The sequence below is a fragment of the Musca autumnalis genome, unplaced genomic scaffold (assembly GCF_047663935.1).
Source record: "Musca autumnalis isolate F117 unplaced genomic scaffold, ASM4766393v1 scaffold_5, whole genome shotgun sequence".
Taxonomy (NCBI): domain Eukaryota; kingdom Metazoa; phylum Arthropoda; class Insecta; order Diptera; family Muscidae; genus Musca; species Musca autumnalis.
The window spans coordinates 162,297,233-162,317,769 of NW_027412088.1; positions in this window are offsets into that span (position 1 = coordinate 162,297,233).

The window sequence follows — 20,537 nt, forward strand, 5'->3', positions numbered from 1 at the left end:
GGTTTTGTCAGGATTAGTCCAAAAGCTCTAAATCTTACGCCGACCAACTAAATTGACTTCCAAAATTAAGTCCACTTCCAAATTATTGTCGGAAAGTTTATACGTCAAAAAAAGGAGACGAAATTCTGAAACTTCCTGGCTACCATTTACAGAAAAAAATTGGCTATGCAGACCGTATTCGATCAGTCTATATAAAAGTCTCAGCTAACACAGGGTGAGGGAATATCTCTGTAGGCAAACCCGACTGTTACTTTTTCTTGTTTTCCAGAAAACAAAAGTTATGAATTTTCATAAGTTTGCCTCCGCTGTGCCGACAGAAGGGATTGGTCGTTGGAAACCATTGATGTATCAGATGGAGTTTTTCGACTTATTCTATTTTTTCAGGATTTAGCTAAAATGTTGCCGGGCTTTTTTTAGAGATATTTTTTCGATCATGTGTTTGCGAAGTCTCAAACAGTACTGCGAGTAGTATTCGGAGTCTATGAGTCGTAGATTGCATCGCCCGGCTCCTGATTTTTTTTTCTTTTTTTAATATAATTTTCTAAATTTTTAGTTGGCTTTCACTGACTCTATCACTTCTGGTAAAATAGTAAAGTTTTGGAGTTTTAATGCACTTAAAGAATATTATTTTCTTACAATAATACAAAACTTTTTTAATTGCCCTGAAGTTTGTGTATAATATATGTACTTTAAAGAAGAAACGGCGTTATGTTCGAGTCGAACTGTTTATATCCTCCATACACTGTATACATCTATTCGACATATTCGCACTTTTTGCATGGAAGTTCTTCCACCAAAAGGATTTCCAAAATCCAAAAAAATTATTCTAATAGCCTCGAATTACAAAAAATCTTTTGAAAGCTTTCGCTGTGGGATTTAGAACCCAAAATGTCAAATAAGAGCTAATGTGGTTCAATTCTGGGCAGTATACATTTGAAAATTTCATTGGAGAATTTGATTAAAAACTTCTGTATGGGGACTATAACGAACGTGGTCTGATATGGTTAATTTAAATTCTAACTTTGTGGCAATATTGAATATGCATAAAATCGTAAAAAAAACTTTAAAATAGCTTTACATAACGATACACAACATTTTTAATTTTCAAGATTTTTGGTCAAGTTGGGCCCCCCCGAAATGAAATCCTGCGTACGTCCCTGCTCAGATGAATACCTAGAGAAGGACAACTTTAAACGGAGAGGAGACTTCTATAAGGTCTTCTAACTACAAAAACCTTTAGAAGGTATTTCAGTCATAGATAGGTTTAAAACCATCCTTATATACATTAGGTTAGCCCACTTTTCTGACGACATACACAAACGGACCCAACGGAGAGGACAGAGGAAAGTGTTGCCTAGAAATAATTAAATATAACTAAACATTAATGATAGTTTAGAGAAGCGGAGTTGTGAGCTCCTCGACCAACTGCACAGGGTTTTTCCAGACGACCATAACCAGCACATTTCTCCTGAGGACATATTTCTTGGTCTATCCTAAATGTGATTCCAGTCAAGTTTTCCAAGGAAGATTTGGGTAATTTAAAAGAATTTACTCGGGGAGTATGACAGGCAACAAATGTCACTTCAGCTCGTCTTTTATAAGCTCCAGTCGATAAGAAACTTGGGGGCAATATACGGCCTAGGCATTGAGTACAGCTGGAAAGTCCAAGTATGATCCTCCAACAAGTAATGTATCTAATGGAATCCAATCCAAACAGAGATACAAATCGTAACAAAAATGCTACATCCGTATCAATCTTCATTTACCTAGGCGCGATATGTAGGTGCGTCGAAGTGGGGTGAAAGAAAAATAAGACTTAATACGACCCATAAATATGAAAATTTGGAAAAACGTTGTGTTTTTAAAATCGACGGGAACTCTAATAGTGCCCAAGCAGCAAAGTGACAACAATATGCTACAAAAAGTGAGCTGAGTGAGCTGAGTGAGCTGTTTGAGAAACCATTGGCTTCTGTCGGGACGGTGAAATAATACTCACATCATAAAATTTTTTAAGTTTGGCTTGTGCGGCCCATTTGCAGGGTCTTTGTATTCTTAGGCAAAAGCAGGCAATTTTCGGAAGACTGGATTTGACAAAGAATATAATGACCTGCAACTGTGCCCGCGATATCATGGCCAGACGGTGACAGGAAAGAAAACGTTAAGCCTAATGCTATCCTTTAAGATAGTCAATTGGTGAAAGAGTGTGGTCATATAACCGACACAAACTGGAAGGGTACGCCAACGGCGGAGTGTAAAGTCGTTACTAATAGACCTATATACTGCAAGAAGTTTATGTTGAATGTTGATTAGGTTTCGCAGGGCAGTTGAAAAGCTGCAGGATGTTGTGCGCTGTTCCCTAAAAGTTCTACTCCACTAAACTTGGAATTTCACTAAAATTTAGTACCTGAGGAAAAATAAAATAGCTCACTTCGTGTAAACGCTTCGGTAATTTATTAAAGCGAATCAGTCAACGTAACGTAGGTGGAAATATGTTCATTGTGGATGGTGGACGCAGGGGTTTTTAGAGCTTTTGGGTTATTATGTCAGGAAATATGTATTTGCTCACGAAACAAATTATATCATTGTAATCGGGATCAAAAGGACTACCTTCGGTAAGAAAAATTCAAGAGGAATGACGAACTGCTCTTACACTGCTTTTGACGTTTTCGTTGTGGCTACACGTTGTTTGTTTGTGTGTGTGTTTGTTTTTTTTTTCTCAATGGAGTTGTGTTTCCAAGTGCAGGGAGGATGCAACTACAACTGAGTGGGTTCATAGAGACATGGCGGTCAAATTTTTGGGAATTGCTAGTTGTTGTTGTTGTAACAGTGTTTTTTATGTTTATTTGTTCGTTCCTCTGTTCAATCTGGCTCTGGGTCTATCTCCAGTTCCAGAAAAGTGGCTGCTTCGATGGGATGTAGCCACAGATCCACTGGAGTTAGATGGGTAGGTTTGGCGGGGCAGTTAAAAAGGTGTTGTGTGTCGTGCGGGCCCATGCCGCATACTGGGCAGATGTCTTGCACGGAGCGATCGATTTCCGCCCAATAAGAATTTAGGCGACTGCAATATCCCGAGCGTAGTTGAGCCAAAACTACTCTAGTTTGTCGTGGCAGTTGACGCTCCTCACCTGCGATAGATGGAGGATGTACTCCGAGTACTTTATTCACACTATAATTGCTTAAGGCCTTGGCAACTGCGTCCGTGTTAATGCTATTCAATCCTGCTTGATATGCTTGTTGATCTAGGGGTTCTCTCCTGTATCGTTGGACCTCTCCCTCTAGAGCATGGATATCCTTCCTGATCTCCCTGAATGGGCCGGACCTACCCACAAGATGGTGATTGGGATGGCTCACACGATAACATCCAAGCAGGTACTGCAACGAAAGCATCTCATTGTGTTGCTTTACAGGAAGAATTTTTGCCTCCTCATGTAGATGGTCCACTGAAGATTTGAGGAGGCACCCTGTCGCTGTTCTCAGGGCGGCATTCTGGCAAGTTTGAATCTTTTTCCAGTTCGAATCACACAATCTCGGGGACCAGACTGGAGCCGCATAGCTTACCACAAACCGACCTATCGCGTTATATGTGGTCAACAAGGTTTCTTTATCTGCACCCCAAGTGCTGCCGGCCAGGGACTTGAGGACCTTGTTCCTACTTTTCAACTTGTCGCAAATAGCTGTGGCGTGTGCGCACGACGTGAATGTAGTGTCGAATGTGACCCCTAAAATTTTAGGGCAGTTTGTGGTCGGAATTCTGCTACCGACGACCACGACATTCAACTCACGTCCAAACTGAGCTGTCCATGTGGTAAACAGAGTGGCTGTAGATTTTGTGGGGGAAATCTGCATATTCCTCGAATGGAAAAAGGTGGTAAGATCAGTTAAATAGTTGTTCAGTCTCTCACAGATGTCATCAGGATAGGTACCCGACGCCAAGATCGTGCAATCATCCGCATACGTCACGATCTCAATGCCATCTGGAGGGGGTGGAATACAGGAGAGGTAGAGGTTAAACAGTTCCGGAGATATCACCCCACCTTGGGGAACTCCCTGTTTCACTCTACGGGGTTTGGACTTCTTATTCCTGAATTCCACGTACGACTGGCGTCCACACATATAGTTGACTATCCAACGTTTCAAGCTTGGCCGGAGGGTTGTCTGCTCAATGTCCTCAAACAGCGTGGAGTGCCTGACTGTATCAAAGGCTTTTGATAAGTCAAGAGCCACCATCACTGTTCTAAGGCACGACCGTCTCTGGTTGAGTCCTTTACAGATATATGTGGTAATGGCGTGCAGCGCTGTTGTCGTGTTGTGCTGCTTACGGAATCCATGTTGATGATCGGCAACTTGATAGCTATTTCTGATACTGGGGAGGATCAAGGCCTCAAGTGTCTTTGCTACGGGCGACAAAAGCGAAATCGGTCTGTACGATTCACTTTTGCTGGCATCCTTGCCTGGCTTCCGTAGTGGGACCACCCTGCCCATTTTCCAGACTTCGGGAACAACGAGTGTGGCTAGCGACAAGTTGAAAACTTTGGTGAGATACTCGACTCCCGGCTCATCCAGCTGCTTCAACATTACCATGGAGATTCCATCAGGGCCCAACGCGTTGGATGATTTAGCGTTCCTGATGGCATTGACAACCAGAGTACGTAAAAATACTTTAAATAAAATTTCCAATCGTTTCGTTTCGTATTTTCCATAGGAACAATACAAAACGAAACGTAACCCTCGTTGGCCGAGCTCGCTGTTTAGTTTCGTTTTGTTTACATTCGTGAGTACGAACAAAACGAAAAGCGAAAAGTACTCAACTCCACAACAACAGATAGAAAACTAAATAGTACTTAACACATGTGAATAAATCAAAAACGTTTGGTGGTTGATACAATTCACTGTGGTATGCTGATGCTAACTTATAGAGTTGTTAAGCAATCACATGTGTGTGTGTGTGTCTGAGTGTGTCATTGACCATAACGCACGGCAAACGTTTCCCAAAAATACTTGTCGTTTCGGTGGTGAATGAAACAACTTGGCAAAGCATAGCCGAAGTTACATTTCACCAATCGTACGGTTTCCATCTTTTTACGTTGAAAAGTTTGTGTTTTTGTTTTGGTTGTGAGAATGAAACGATTCAGAGAAGCTGAAAAGTTTGTGGCGTTGTGTGATTGGTACGGGAATCGTTTTGTTTCTTTCCGTTCATTGTTGACAACATCATCCATTGTAAATTGTGGTGGTTCATCCTTCGCCCTGTCACTCTCGGGATGCTCGACAAACTGTCGATTGAAATTACTTGCGCACCTCTTCGGGTCAGTCAACGTAACGTCGCCAAACGTGACTGAGGTCCTATCTTCCCTTCTTCCAGGGTTCGAGAGTGACTTAACCGTTACCCACAATTCACCTATACCGGCTCCAATGTTGCAGCTCTTCCGATGATTTAACCATTTGTTCCGCTTATGCTCGCCGACCAGCCTGTTAACTTCCAGTGTCAGCTCCCTGACTCTGGGGTCATTGGGGTTGATACGACGAAACTCATCACGCTCGTTTGCTAATCCCGTCGCCTCTGCTGGGAAATTTGGTCTTACTTCGGGTATTCGACCAGCAGGGATATGGCGAGCGGCTGCAGCAGTGATGATGTCCCGGAACGTCCTTTCCGCTACCCGAACATCAGAAGGATTGGGCAATTCTCTGAAGCGGTGATTGGTGAACTCTCTGAAACTCGGCCAATCAGTTTTTTTATGATTGACGAATGTGCGGCGTTCAGAGGTGATGAAGTCAGGTGGTCTGCTAATGGAGACAATTATGGGGAGATGGTCTGATCCAAGGGAAATGACGGGTTGCCAGGTAACGTCATTTGTCAGACCATGTGACACGATGGTTATGTCAGGCGAACTGTGACACTCTCCTCTAATTCTGGTAAGGGCGTCCTCATTGACCGTGAAAAACGTAGAGCTATCAATCTGCTCAGCCAGCGCTGTACCTCTCTGGTCGTTTCCGAGGGCCGAATGCCCCATCTCATGATGCGCATTAAAATCCCCCAGGACAAGACGATTATGACCTGGCAAGAACTGGCTAATGTCAGCCCTATAATCAGGGATACAGCTATTTCTCGGCGGGATATATACATTCAGCAACTCTATCTCGGCAGCTCCACACCTGACTGCTACCCCCATACATTCCATGTATGGGTCATTAGAGACAGGCTCAAGCGAGATAGGTCTGTATTGGACAGACTGGTGCAATAGGAAAGCCAATCCCCCACCTCCATTTCTGGTGCGATCTTTCCTCAGAACATTGTAACTATTTTGACCATTAAGAACAATTTCTACAGAGTTCTTATGTTCTAGAAAGTCGTTTACTAAGATCTAAGGTACATCTTCGTAGTTGATTGTTTGCTTCAGTTTTAATCGGTTTTGATATCTGTAGACTAAGATCCGAGAAAAAATTAAAAGGGAAATTGACCTTGACGATTTTGACCTTGAAGGTGAGGTTGAATAAATTTTATGTGTTCACAATTATTATTCTTTGAGACGAGAGCTACAACTTTTCTTCTACGAGTAAAACTAAATTCTTAGCGGTTTAGAAGATATGTGCCTGGCAAAATGATCCCTTTTGGCATCAAGGCCTCAGGTCTTTGGGGGGCCATAACCGCCAAAGTTGAAGTGATAGGGAAAAACACCGGGACACGTGTCTTCTTATTTGTGGTCTTCTATCCCGCGCTCAGAATATGGTTAATTTTTTTCGTGTTGCACAGTGTTATCGAAAGAAGTGAGGCGGCTGTATGTTATCAGATGCAATAGTATGATTTTCCAGTTAATTTCTTACACTATAATTTAGGATGACTACATCTACATTTGGGTGAATAAGGTTTAGTCCTGCAGTATCAGTTTGTTGATTTTGAAAACTGAACAACAACAATGATTGAACACCTTTTATGTCGGTGCCCAATGCTAGCTCGCATAAGGTGCAATATCTTTGGTACACACTCTTCAATGTCCAAATAATTTTTCAAACGTGGTCGCTACAGTTCTCAAAAGTGGCATCAGATCGAATAATGGCTGACACAGAAAAGGCATATTTTTGAAGGAAGAATATTCTGATAGCAAAATAGGGTATTGTAACAATTTAAACATATATTGTTGCAGCAATTATAGATCTTATATGTAACGCCATAATAAAACGAAATATATAGTTACTTCAAGAATATGTATATTTACAATACCCTATTTTGCTTTGACAATATTCCTTCACTGCGAATGGAACCATGGCATCTTCTTACCCCACGATTGCTAACATTAAACCTCATTTATTTTTTGTCCAGCAAGTTTTATTAAAAGTATTTTGGATTTTCCTCCATTAATTACTAAAATTCTGTCTTTGTTATCCTATTTTTTAAACATGATCACAATGGACAAAAAGGTGGAGTGGCTACACAACCTCAAAGTTAACCTCACGATAACATTGTATAAAGAATCTTCTGATATTCCATTAACAAATATTCAACACCTGATAGTTCTTGAAAATAGCTCCGATGACTGTAAAAATATTAAATGTTTAGAACTCCCTACTAATACCACCCCTGCATTTAAAGTACATATTTTTGCAAGAAGTTGTTAAGGAACAATACAACTGATGATCATCATTACACTGCAGGGTGTAAAGTGCAATCTCTGTTTTTGCTCTCTTCCCTCTCGATGGGAACTGTAATATATTATACCACACAAGGTTATGGCGTAGCTAAGCACTTCAACTTCGCTATTGGAATACCAATTCTGCTATACTCGTCATAATAATCTGCATTGTTGTTATTATTGTTGCAGCAGTTGCAGTTTTCGTCGTCGTTGTTGTTGCTGATGATGATGAGATGAGCGCTGGTGTGTGTTGATGATATTTTGCCTTAGATACCCCTTAAGGTTATTATTTTATATGAGTGCAAAAGATTGCAAGTTCTGTGTATTCAACGTATATCCTTTCGCGTATGTTTTGCTTAATTTTAAAACTCCAGCATAGTTTTGTTTATATGGATGTGGTTATGGTGGCGATTTCCATAACATAAGTTTCTATAGCCTCGACACATTTACATATCTACAAAGCCTGCTGCAGGCCTGACTGTTTCGTAGTGCAGCAATTTTTATTAAATGTTCAAAAGAGATTTTTCAGTTTTGATGATGTTAACATCGATTTCGTTTGTTGAATGCCGCCACAATATTGTGCCGCTAAAAAGGGTATCAAAGTGCCGCTAAATGATGTGTCACTTTTAATATAATAATTTTTTATTTAGTTGTTTCTCCCCATCCTCTTGGTCTCCCCCGCACACATCGTTTTATGTATATGATGGTTTTCTTATTTAAGATACATTTGTTTTTCTGTAATTCATAGTTTAATTTGCAGAAGAAAACCGAAAGCTTGTGGGGGTTATTTTTGTAAAAAGTGAAGATATGATACGTTTTAAATATGAAAGGGATGTGGTAAAAAAATAATTAAAAAACTTAAGTTTCAGTGTTTTTATTTATAAATGTACTTAAAACTAGAAAATAATCTGTCGCTTAGCCTCAATAAGTATATTCTTCCTCATGATGGAATCTCTCAAATAAAACGCACAATTTTTAATTCAAATGCAAGCGTTGTATTTTAGAGATTCCATCATGAGGAAGAATATACTTATTGAGGCTAAACGACAAATTATTTTTTAGTTTTAAGTGCATTTATAAATAAAACACTGAAACCTAATTTTTTTTTAATAATTTTTTTTATTTTTAACTTTTTAATAAATACATTTTTGGCCACTGAGAAGTCCATAACCAAATTGTTGAAATTAACGAAGCTGATTCACCAAATTGAATGCAACATTGTATTAATAAAGTTCCTTTTTGTAATGACATTTATCATCATTGAATTGTATTATCTCACTTATTATGAATTCCCTTTTGATAATACTGTATGTATGTAATACCTATGTAATATTCAAATGATATATTCAAATAATATACAAATGAACATTAAACAGTTAGTCTGAAATAAATATAAATATAAATATTTAAACTTACGGCTCTATTAGTTGAAACACTCCGTTTTTTTCTACAGGTTATGGGCCCAGACCCATGTATTTCAGTAACTCACGGTTTGAAGAATTAAAAGTTTAAAAAGATTTAAATAAAATTATGGCAAGTAATGCGGTGAGGATTGAGCCACTGAGCGCCCACAATTATGATACGTGGAAATTGCAAATGAAGGCAATTTTAATCAAGGCAGACTTATGGGATTATGTGGATGGCGAAAAATCGAATGTTGCTGTAAAGGATGATAAGTGGATCGCAAGAGATCAAAAAGCTTGTGCAGATTTGATGTTGTCAATTGCCCCTTTCGAGTTGGGATTAATTTCTGAGTGTGAAACATCCAAGGAAATGTGGCAAAAATTGAAGTCCACATTTCAGTCCAAAGGGCCTGCAAGAAAGGCTACCTTACTGAAACGTGTCGCATTAGCACGTATGAAAGAGGGAGACAACGCGCGTGATCATCTAAATGACTTTTTTGAAGCCGTTGCTAAATTAAAAGAAATTAATGTTGAAATTGGTGACGACTTACTTGCCATTTTACTGCTATACAGTTTACCAGACTCTTTTGAAACATTTCGGTGTGCTCTTGAAACAAGAGATGAATTGCCAACTCCCGAAATATTAAGAGTCAAAATAATGGAGGAAGACGAATCAAGGAGAGTTAAATCTGAAAGAGACGACCAAAACGCTCTTTATGCGAGAGGAAATGGTAACAACAAAAATTACTCAAGAGAGAAAGACCCAAGGTGGAGTAACAAAAGGAAGAACAAGAAACAACATTTGAGTTGTTTTCGGTGCGGTAAGCCAGGCCATTTCACTGTAAATTGCAGATCAAAACAAAACAATAATTATCACAGAGAAAAAGATACAGCAATTGAGAAATCTCTGTTCAACTCCATTGACGCCGCTTACACCTGTACTGACGTTTCGAACAGCTGGTGCTTGGACAGTGGGTGTACGTCCCACATGAGCCCAAATTTAAACGAATTTCAGAACATAAACAAAATAAAGAAAACTCTGTGTTTGGCAAACGGGCAAACGAGCGAAATATCGGGTATAGGCGAAATGAAATTAAATGTTGTAGAAAACAATAAAGAAACACATTTCAGTGTGAAAGAAGTAATGTACGTGAAAGATCTCCGCACAAACTTAATGTCAATTTCTAAACTTGTAGATAAAGGCTACGAGGTTCATTTCAAAAAGTGTGAGGCCCTAATTATTGAACATAATAATATTTTATGTAGAGCAAATAGAATTGGCAATTTATATTTTTTGAAAAACTCTACAGATTCTTCGTATTTGGCAAACGAACCGGCAATGAACGATATGGACATTTGGCATCGCAGATTGGGTCACCTGAATGAGAAAGACTTAAAAGAACTTGCAACATCAAATAAAGCAAATGGAATTGAAATTAAGAGAGACCACAAGCTGTCACCATGCACAATTTGTTCAAGCGAAAAGCAGACACAAAATAGTTTCCCGAAAAATAGAGATAGTCATACAACTGAGCTGCTGCAGATTGTACATAGTGACGTTTGTGGCCCCATTCAAGTTGCCTCTCATTCACAAAGCCGATACTTTGTGACATTCATCGATGACTTTTCTCGTTGCTGTGAAGTTTACTTTATTAGGCAGAAGTCCGACGTTTTTGATGCCTTCAAACAATTTAAGAATTTCGCGGAGAATTTTACTGGCAAGAAAATAAAGTTTCTTCAGTCAGATAACGGCTGTGAGTATATAAATTTGTCATTCAACAAATATTTAATGGAATCGGGTATTAAAAGGAGATTAAGTGCACCGCATACACCGCAACAAAATGGAATTGCAGAACGCAAAAACCGAACCTTACTGGAAATGGCTAGATGTCTAATAAGGCAAGCGGGCGTAGCAAACAATTTTTGGGCCGAGGCTGTGAACATGGCGTGCTACATCAGGAACAGGTGTCCTACAAGATCGCTAAATGGAGAATTACCATATAAATTGTGGACCGGTAAGAAACCCTGTTTGAAACATATGAGGCCATTTGGTGCGAAGGCGTATGTGCTAATTAAAGACAAATACAACAGAAAATTGGATTCAAGATCGGAGGAATGCATTCTGGTAGGCTACTCCGACGAAGCAAAAGCTTACAGATTATGGTCACAACAAAGAAAGAAAATAATCATAAGCCGTGATGTAAAATTCGTGAGCGAAACTGAGATGAAGCAAATAAACGAAACATACGGAGACGGAGAAAAAGAAGAAGATAATGTTTGGATTAAACGGGAATCTGAGCTAAATGAAGATAAAGTGGAATTAAATGAAACACCTAATGAAAACAAAGACGAATCAAAACAAAATGATGAGGAAGAAGAAGAGCAAAGAGAAGAAAATAAAAACAGTGAAAATAATGTACTGGCTCGTAAACTAAACATAGGAAGACCACGCATTTTAAGGTCCGGTAGCAGAGGTCGTCCGAGAAAGGTGAGTGCGCAATCAAATGTGGAAACAAGCAACAATGAGGAGGAGAAAGAAACAGACGAAGATTTTGAGGATTGTGAGTATGTAAACATTGACGTAACAGAAGACCCCGTCACATACCAGCAAGCAATGGACTCAATCGAGAGAGACAAATGGGAGAACGCTATAGAAGATGAGTATTTAGCGCAATTAATTAATGGCACATGGAACATTGTGGAGCGCCCTTCAAATAAACAAGTGATTGGCAACAGGTTAGTATTTCGTACCAAAGACAACAATAAGAAGAAAGTGCGTTTGGTTGCCAAAGGGTGTTGTCAGCGGCCAGGGGAGGATTTTACAACAACGTATTCCCCAGTTGTACGCACATCAACCATTAGACTGGTATCAGCCATAGCAGCGGCGCAAAACTTGGAAATACACCAAATGGATTTTGTGACAGCATACTTAAACGGCGAACTCGAGGAAGACGTGTACACCGAAATACCCGATTATTTACCAATCTTTCTCGAAAAAATGGACAAAAACAAAATGGTGGGAACGAACTCCGAAAAACAAAGAGATGCCAGAAAAATATCACAAAAATGGAAAGATGATTTGAACAATGTACATAACCCAGTATGTAAATTAGTGAAAGTTTTTTACGGATTACGACAATCTGGCGTTTTATGGTACAAAAAGTTGACGGAAAAACTGCATGAATTAGGACTCAGAGCATCCCAACAAGATCCATGTTTATTTGTGAGTACAAAAAACAACAAAATTATGATTATCACCATATATGTGGATGATTTATTAATCATCACAAATGATGTCGAATGGCGCACTTTAATCAAGAAATCACTTGCTGATTCATTCGAAATGAAAGACTTGGGGAAGGTGACAAAAATATTGGGCATTGAATTTTCCCATGATATGAAAAATAATATTTTGTTTTTAAGCCAGAAAGAATATACCAAGTCTATTCTGAAGCGATTTAAAATGGAAACATCGAAACCCGTCAAAACTCCATTGGAGCAGAATTTAAAATTGGATAAACCAGCAGAACCAAATTTGAATATAAAGAAAAAATATCCATACCAGAACTTAATTGGCTCTTTAATGTATTTAGCCATATCAACTCGGCCTGACATAGCGTATGCAGTCAACTTTCTCAGCCAATTTAATAATAATTACAACACGGAACACTGGTTAGCTGCAAAGAGAGTTCTTCGTTATTTAAATGGAACCATTGATTACGGATTGGTATACCAAAAGGACAATTCCGAACTTTACGGTTTAGCTGATGCTGATTGGGGCAACAATATGGTCGACAGGAAATCTTATTCTGGATTTGCGTTTATTATGAGTGGTGGCGCTATTTCCTGGGAAGCTCGAAAGCAACGCACAGTAGCCCTATCAAGCACAGAAGCTGAACTTTTATCGATTACCGAGGCAACGAAAGAGGCGCTATATATAAAGCGAATGTTACATGAATTGGCCATCACCATTCCCAATTTAAAAATATACAACGATAGCCAGAGTGCCCAAAAGTTGATTCAGTCACCTGGCTATCACTCCAGAACAAAACATATAGATGTCCGACATCAATTCCTAAATCAACAACAAAAGGATGGTGACATACAGCTTGAATACAGACCAACCCACGAAATGACAGCTGATGTATTAACAAAGGGCTTAGGATCAATCAAGCACAATTATCATATCCGAAAACTTGGTTTATACAGCGAAGCAGATTTGGTTCATCACTTCGAGGGGAGGTGTTGAAATTAACGAAGCTGATTCACCAAATTGAATGCAACATTGTATTAATAAAGTTCCTTTTTTGTAATGACATTTATCATCATTGAATTGTATTATCTCACTTATTATGAATTCCCTTTTGATAATACTGTATGTATGTAATACCTATGTAATATTCATGTACAAATGAACATTAAACAGTTAGTCTGAAATAAATATCCACTGTGTTTAGTTGAAACACTCCGTTTTTTTCTACACAAATTACAGTCAATTTAGTCCGAAAATTTAGATAAAAACTTAAATTGCCTGAAATCGAGTGGTACCGTTATATGGGAGCTACACCAAAATCTGACCCATATCCACAATTTTTGGTGGGAGAGTTTCTGTACAATTGGTAACTCCAAATGCCAAGTTACAACCAATTCGGAGAAAAATGAAGGCAAAATCCTCAAAACCTCTGAAATTGGGTGGTATCGCTATATGGGGGCTATAGGAAAAAATGGACCCAAATTGGTTTTGGTTTCTTATTCATGTATTGTGTGAAGAGTGTGCAAAGTTTCAGTTCGATTGGTCACCTGCAACTGTGTTAAAAATTAGAAAAACAAATTTGGGAGTTCTCCAATTATTTCGCTAAAATCCCACTCAATAATGAATGTATTCTGCTAAAACTTCATCAAGATATATGGTTTACCATCGCGTAAACCTTAACGCTTACTGTGATAACTTATAAGGATAGGAAATTAAGAGCAATATTCAACTTGCAATCATTCAAAAAATATGAAAATTAAAAAGCCTGTTATTCACGAATAAGTTAAAATCAGTTGATGCTCCTCCGCTTTTGGATACAGGGAATCAATCTCTTTTAATATTTGAGTATATTTCGATGCTCTTTCAATATTTATGCATATTTCGATGTTTCACTCAGCGGTCAAAGGGTGCCGTCAGTTGCATCACACAATGCAAAAAACCTAAAAGTGGGTAAAAGTCGCGAAATGTGCATACGATTTGGATGCACATCCACTTTCAGTTGCTCCCATCAAAAATACGTCAATATACACCTATTTCAAATAGATTCTTCAAGAACAGCGGATGTGCCTCCACATTCTATTTTTAGTAAAAGACCCATATTACTGGCGTATCTCCGCAATTTATGACACACGTTTTAACAAATATTACACTGCTCAACAAAATTGAAAAAGTTCAATGTTTCAACCGAAGTTGATGTTGTTTCTAAATGAAATCGACGAGTTATTTTCAAATCCGGTTCCGGTTTTTCTCCATCAGCTCTTGTTCTTGAGATATAGCTCAAAATCGGTTTTTACGAGTTTAACCCAGAATTTCGTTATTTCCGGATACAAACAAATATTTTTTGTAGGTTTTTCGGCACTAATATATTAAGGAGATGTTGTACCTTCGATACAAACAGTTTTTGAAATAATTATTGTGAATATATATCAAGAAAATATAGAAAACATACGACGGACCTTGTAAAAATTGCATATTTTGAGAAATTACGCTGTGATTACGTCATCGGTGGAAGTCATATGGCATTCCGGATATGCTTAGGGTGTCTACTATATAGTCCAGTATTCAAATATTTAGTATAAAGTTCATAGCGCCCATGATTCGGCCATTACCTAAAAATCGTCATGAAGACTGCCATTGAAAAGTAAATGGCTTATGTGGTAATGATATGACTGGTAAATGATTTCTCTTTAGCAGTCTTCAAGAACTGCCTAGAACAATTCTTGGAAACTTTTTTTGTGAAACGATAGAACCCATGGTGCATAATATGGGTACAAAGATGAAAACAATCGAAGAAATCCTAGGGCTTCTGATGAAAATGCATTTTAGGGGAAATACCAAACGTGGTAAAAGACGTCATCAAAATTTTCTTACCGAACAAAGACTACATGTCGTCCTTGTAGGGACACAATACATATTTTTGTACTTTTTATAAATATGTACTTTGAAATTGTTAACGTATTTTCATCAAGTTAGCTTTGAATAATTATATTGAATTTTCTATATTTGTTCATTTTTAATTGTATGTCATTCGATAAAAACTTATTATTAAATAAACACGTTTCTACAAAATATAAAAACGTGTCCCTACATTTGGCGATCCTGCCAGGAGCATATAGAAGAACAATTTTTTATAAGGATTCTCCTTCTCGATTCCTTATTGTTAAACAAGATTTAAAATTGGATTCAAGAGCCTGAACTTTTACGGGCATCGAAACTTTTGAAACAAGATTTTACCGGAAATTTAAATTTACGCGCTCAGATTGAATTCAAGAACCAGAACTATTGCGGGCTTCAAATACATCAATCAAATATAAAGGAAGATTATTGTTGCAGCTATGTTGGGTTGCCATGAAAAAGAATAATTTTTACAAGTCAAGGAATCCAGAAGAAAATGCAACATCCACGCTAAGCTCTCTTCGTGGCCACAAATTAAAACGAGTCAAATCAAACCGCAGAAAATTCATCTTTTTAAAACAATACCTGGAATTTCAAGTTAATTCAATGAAATTTATGTTACCCATTAAATATCCTGGATCTTTTGGATTGCTGTAAGTCTCGTAATTAGTAGAGAGGTAACAAAAAAATTTGTTACAATTGTAATTTTTTTTTGCATTAATTATATATATAATTTCTTTATATAAAATCTATCTCACTGTCAATATCCGTCAATCATAAATAATAGTTTAATTATATAATACAGTTACATTTTACTGTAAGCTCTCCTTCCACAATGAGTCACTCAGATCTAAATAGTAATGACCCAGCCGGCTGGGCGCAAGCGCAAACAATGTATGCTCAGATTCGGGCACCACGTCTTCAAACAGTATTGAAATATCAGCAGCTTCTGTAAAGCTACCTCAATTCTGAACCAATTGTCCAGAGGCATGGTTCGTGCATGCGGAAATAGTCACAGCCTTATCACAAGATGTTATAATGAGTGTTCTCGATTTTATTCAATCCCCACCACAAGGAGATAAATATGATAACTTAAAGCGTAATTTAATTGAGCGTCATACAATCAGTGAAAATAAGAAATTGGATTTATTATTGTCAAATTCAGAGATAGGTGATCGCAAACCATCTGAATTTTATCGTTCCTTACTTTTGCTGGCAGGAAATAGTTTAAGTATAGATATTTTAAAGCAACTCTGGATAAAGAAATTGCCGAGAAATCTGGCCGTTTCATTGACTAGCTCGGGAGTTACTGACATATCGGAACTGATAAAATTAGCAGATAGAATATGGGATTTCTTACAGGAAGATGAAGTCGCAAGTGTCGTAACTTCCGGAAAAGCAGGTAAATTTGAAAGGATAGTAGACAACTTGACGCAAATGACAAACTGTTTGTGTAAGGGCATTACTTGACCCTTTAACTCATGCTTCGACAAAAGCGAGCGGTCAGTTATGCGATGTAGCTTTACCTAAAATATTTGCTGTCGAAAATCGTTACACAGAACTGTTAAGGAAGTATCCATCACTCATAACTGAACCAGACTATTCAAATCCAGTTAAGCATTCTACTGTGCATAGGTTAATAACTAATGGACCACTGCCATTTTCGAAACCCAGACGATTAGATCCAGTTAAGTTCAAACTAGCGCGATAAGAGTTCGAGTATATGGTTAAAACAGGCGTATGCAGGCCATCAAATTCAAGTGTTTGTTCGCCTTTACATTTAGTCCCAAAGAAAGACGGAGATGATTGGCGTCCCTGTGGAGATTTCAGACGGTTGAATTGTGTAACAGAACCTGATGGGTATCCCTTGCCACATATTCAAGACTTCAACATGAATATGAAAGGAAAAAGTGTATTTTCAAAAATCGACTTGGTGCGCGCTTATCACCAGATTCCGATGGCAGACGAAGATATTCATAAAACTGCTATCACCACTCCTTTCGGAATGTACGAATTTACACGAATGCCATTTGGCCTTCGGAATTCGGCACAAACCTTCCAAAGATTTATAAATGAAGTACTTGGTGATTTCGATTTCGTTTTTGTATACATTGACGATGTACTCATTGCTAGCGAAACGGAGAAGGAGCATTTACTACATTTGGATAAAGTTTTCAAAAGATTAGTTGAATATGGTCTGAATATTAAACCAGGGAAATGTACGTTTGGAGTTTCAAATGTAGATTTTCTTGGCCGCAACATATCAGCAACGGGAATTAAGCCATCAGAATCAAAAGTTTCAGCAATTCGCGAATTTGAGCGACCAACTACCCTAAAGCAAATTAATAAATTTATGGGAATGGTGAATTAATACCATAGATATATACCAAAATTAGCTGAGATGGCTTCTCATATAAATAGAATGATCGCACAGGCACTAGAGAAAAAGCAAAAACTTTTGGAATGGACTGAAGACGCTACACTGGCTTTTGGACTACTGAAGGAAAGTTTCGCGACAAAGGTACTTTTACATCATTTTGACAAAGATGCAAAGCTGACCCTTACAGTGGATGCATCTGGTGTAGCAATAGGTGAAGTACTACAACAGGTTAGAGGAAACAGAGTAGAACCTTTAGCTTTCTTTTCGAAAAAATTGAGTCCATCCGAGTGCAAGTACAGTGCGGTTGATCGCGAGCTGTTAGCAATATATATGAATATAAAACATTTTCGACCTATGTTAGAGGATAGGCAGTTCACAGTCTTTACGGATCATAAACCGCTGGTTTCTGCACTGAATTCGAGAACTGAAAGAAGTCTAAGACAGACTAGACATCTTGAGTTTATATCACAATTTACCAGTAACATTCGATACGTAAAAGGAGAGTCAAAATTGGTTGCGGATACGCTTTCCAGGTTTTTTGAAGTTGAAGCAATTGCAAAAATCGATTTAAATTTGAAAAGGTTATACGCGGAACAGGAAAAGGACAACGAACTCAACGACATTTTTCTTGATAGGAATAAGCATCTCAATCTGTAAGCCATCGGCGTAGATTTTTTGAAACTTCGATGCGAACTCCCAGGCCATATGTTCCCGCTAACATGCGTAAAGAAGTTTTTGATCAAATGCACGGTTTGTCACATCCTGGAATAAGAGCTACAAGGAAATTGATATCGAGTAGGTATTTTTGGCCAAACAAGAACAAAGAAATTAACACTTGGGCTAAGACTTGTTTAGGTTGCCAAAAAGCAAAGATTACTCGGCATACTAAATCACCTATTGAAAAAATTGAAATTCCTAAAGGCAGGTTTGAACATATCCATATTGACATTGTTGGTCCCTTGCCACCATCTAACGGGCATCAGTATATACTAACAGTTATTGACAGGTATACACGTTGGCCAGAAGCCTATCCTTTAAGGGATATAATGTCCGCAACGGTTGCGAAGACATTTGTTAATAACTATATAAGCCGTTTTGGAGCACCAGTAACAATAACTAGTGATCAGGGAGCACAATTCACTTCTAAACTTTTCTCGGAATTGATGCATTTATTAGGAAGTCATAGAATACAAACTACGGCGTATCATCCACAAGCTAATGGTATGGTAGAAAGGTTCCATAGACAATTGAAAGCATCCATAATGGCAAGAGAAAATTCTCAACATTGGTACGAAACATTGCCGATTGTATTGCTTGGACTGCGGTCCATTTTTAAGGAGAATTTGGGAGCTACTCCGGCAGAAATGGTTTATGGGCAAAATTTACGGTTGCCAGGTGAAATGGTGGTGCAGAGCTCGCAGGAAGTATCTTCTGATTGTATGGCTAAATTAAAAGAGAGATTTAAGGAAGCACATTCAAATTTGTCACATCATACAAATGTAGGTAGTAATGTTTATATTTCTAAAGATTTAAAAAGTTGCAAATACGTATTGGTTCGTGTGGAACAAAAAAGATCATTGCGATCCCCATACGAAGGCCCGTATAGGATTATCGAAAAGAATAAGAAATATTTCGTAATTGAAAAAAAAAAACAGAGAAGCTACAACTATTTCAATAGATCGGCTCAAACCTGCATTCGAAACGTGTCCCTACAGTCCTAATTGACCGTTATCTTCAACGCTTATTTAACTTTGAAGTACACTACTACAGTCTGGCAGGAAGCAGGGTTAGTTTCCATTCCGAAAGATGGCTATGTAAGTTACGCGATACAAAAGCTGAAATACAATCAACATAACTTATAAGAATTTAGACAGGTGCACCATTCTAAACGAAGTTGATCCAAAACTACTCTGGTTTGCCACCTTTAGCTGCAATAAATGAGGGATATACTCCAAGGACCGCATAAACGCGTAACTGTTTATGGCATCTGCGACTGCATCTTTGTGAATTTTATTCAAACATATCTAACATCCTGACTCTCACAATTATACCCGAGCAAGTGCTGCAACGAGAGCATGCAGTGGTGTTTTCGTACTGGAAGATTCTTCTTCTCCTCATGCGATGGTGCACTGGTGACAAGAGGGGCTACCCTGTTGCAGTTTTTAGGATTGCTTTGTGACAGGATTGAAAAGTATTCCATCGCATATAACGTAATGTATACACGCGGACAACACGGGTCCCATGTGGTCATCATGGTTTCTTTTTCTCAATGATTTGGGACCCTGTTCCTACATTTTAGCTTTTCGTAGATAGCTGTGGCATCGGGACAAAGTGAACAGAGTGGCTTTAGTTTTACACAGGGCTTCGGAGTCGGAGTCTAGCAAAATTTGCTGGAGTCGGAGTCTGGAGTCGTGAAAAAAAGCTCGACTCCGACTCCGCGCAAAATGTTTTTTTCTACATTTATCAAAAGAGTTTTTATTTTTTTATCATAGAGAGATTAACTTTATTAACATTTTGATAAATCGTTTATTCATTTTATAGGAAATCTATGAGTAAACTTGTAAGCAAAGGATTTATTATATTTAGTAATGTTCCATGACAATAGAATTATAATTGCATCTTTCAATATGAATCGATTTCTTAATATACCATCACATTTATGACAAAATTTATATACACTCTGGAATACTAGTTTTAGATCTCACATATTTATACTTCACAATATAATGTGGAAAAAGTATTATAAGTTTATTTTGTCCACAATTAAGGGGTTATGGTCACTTATTGTGCACGAAAAATTAAATTTTTCATGAATTTTTACAAGTAATCTACCAACTTTTTCCAAAAGATATTGTTTTCATCTGATTTATAATACCTTAAGCTACTTTCAGAATTTTTTTTTTTTTTTTGAAAAATATCCTATAGAAATCCTATAGAAAATAATGAAAATCGGTCCAGATTTGGATGCAGCTTCCATATAT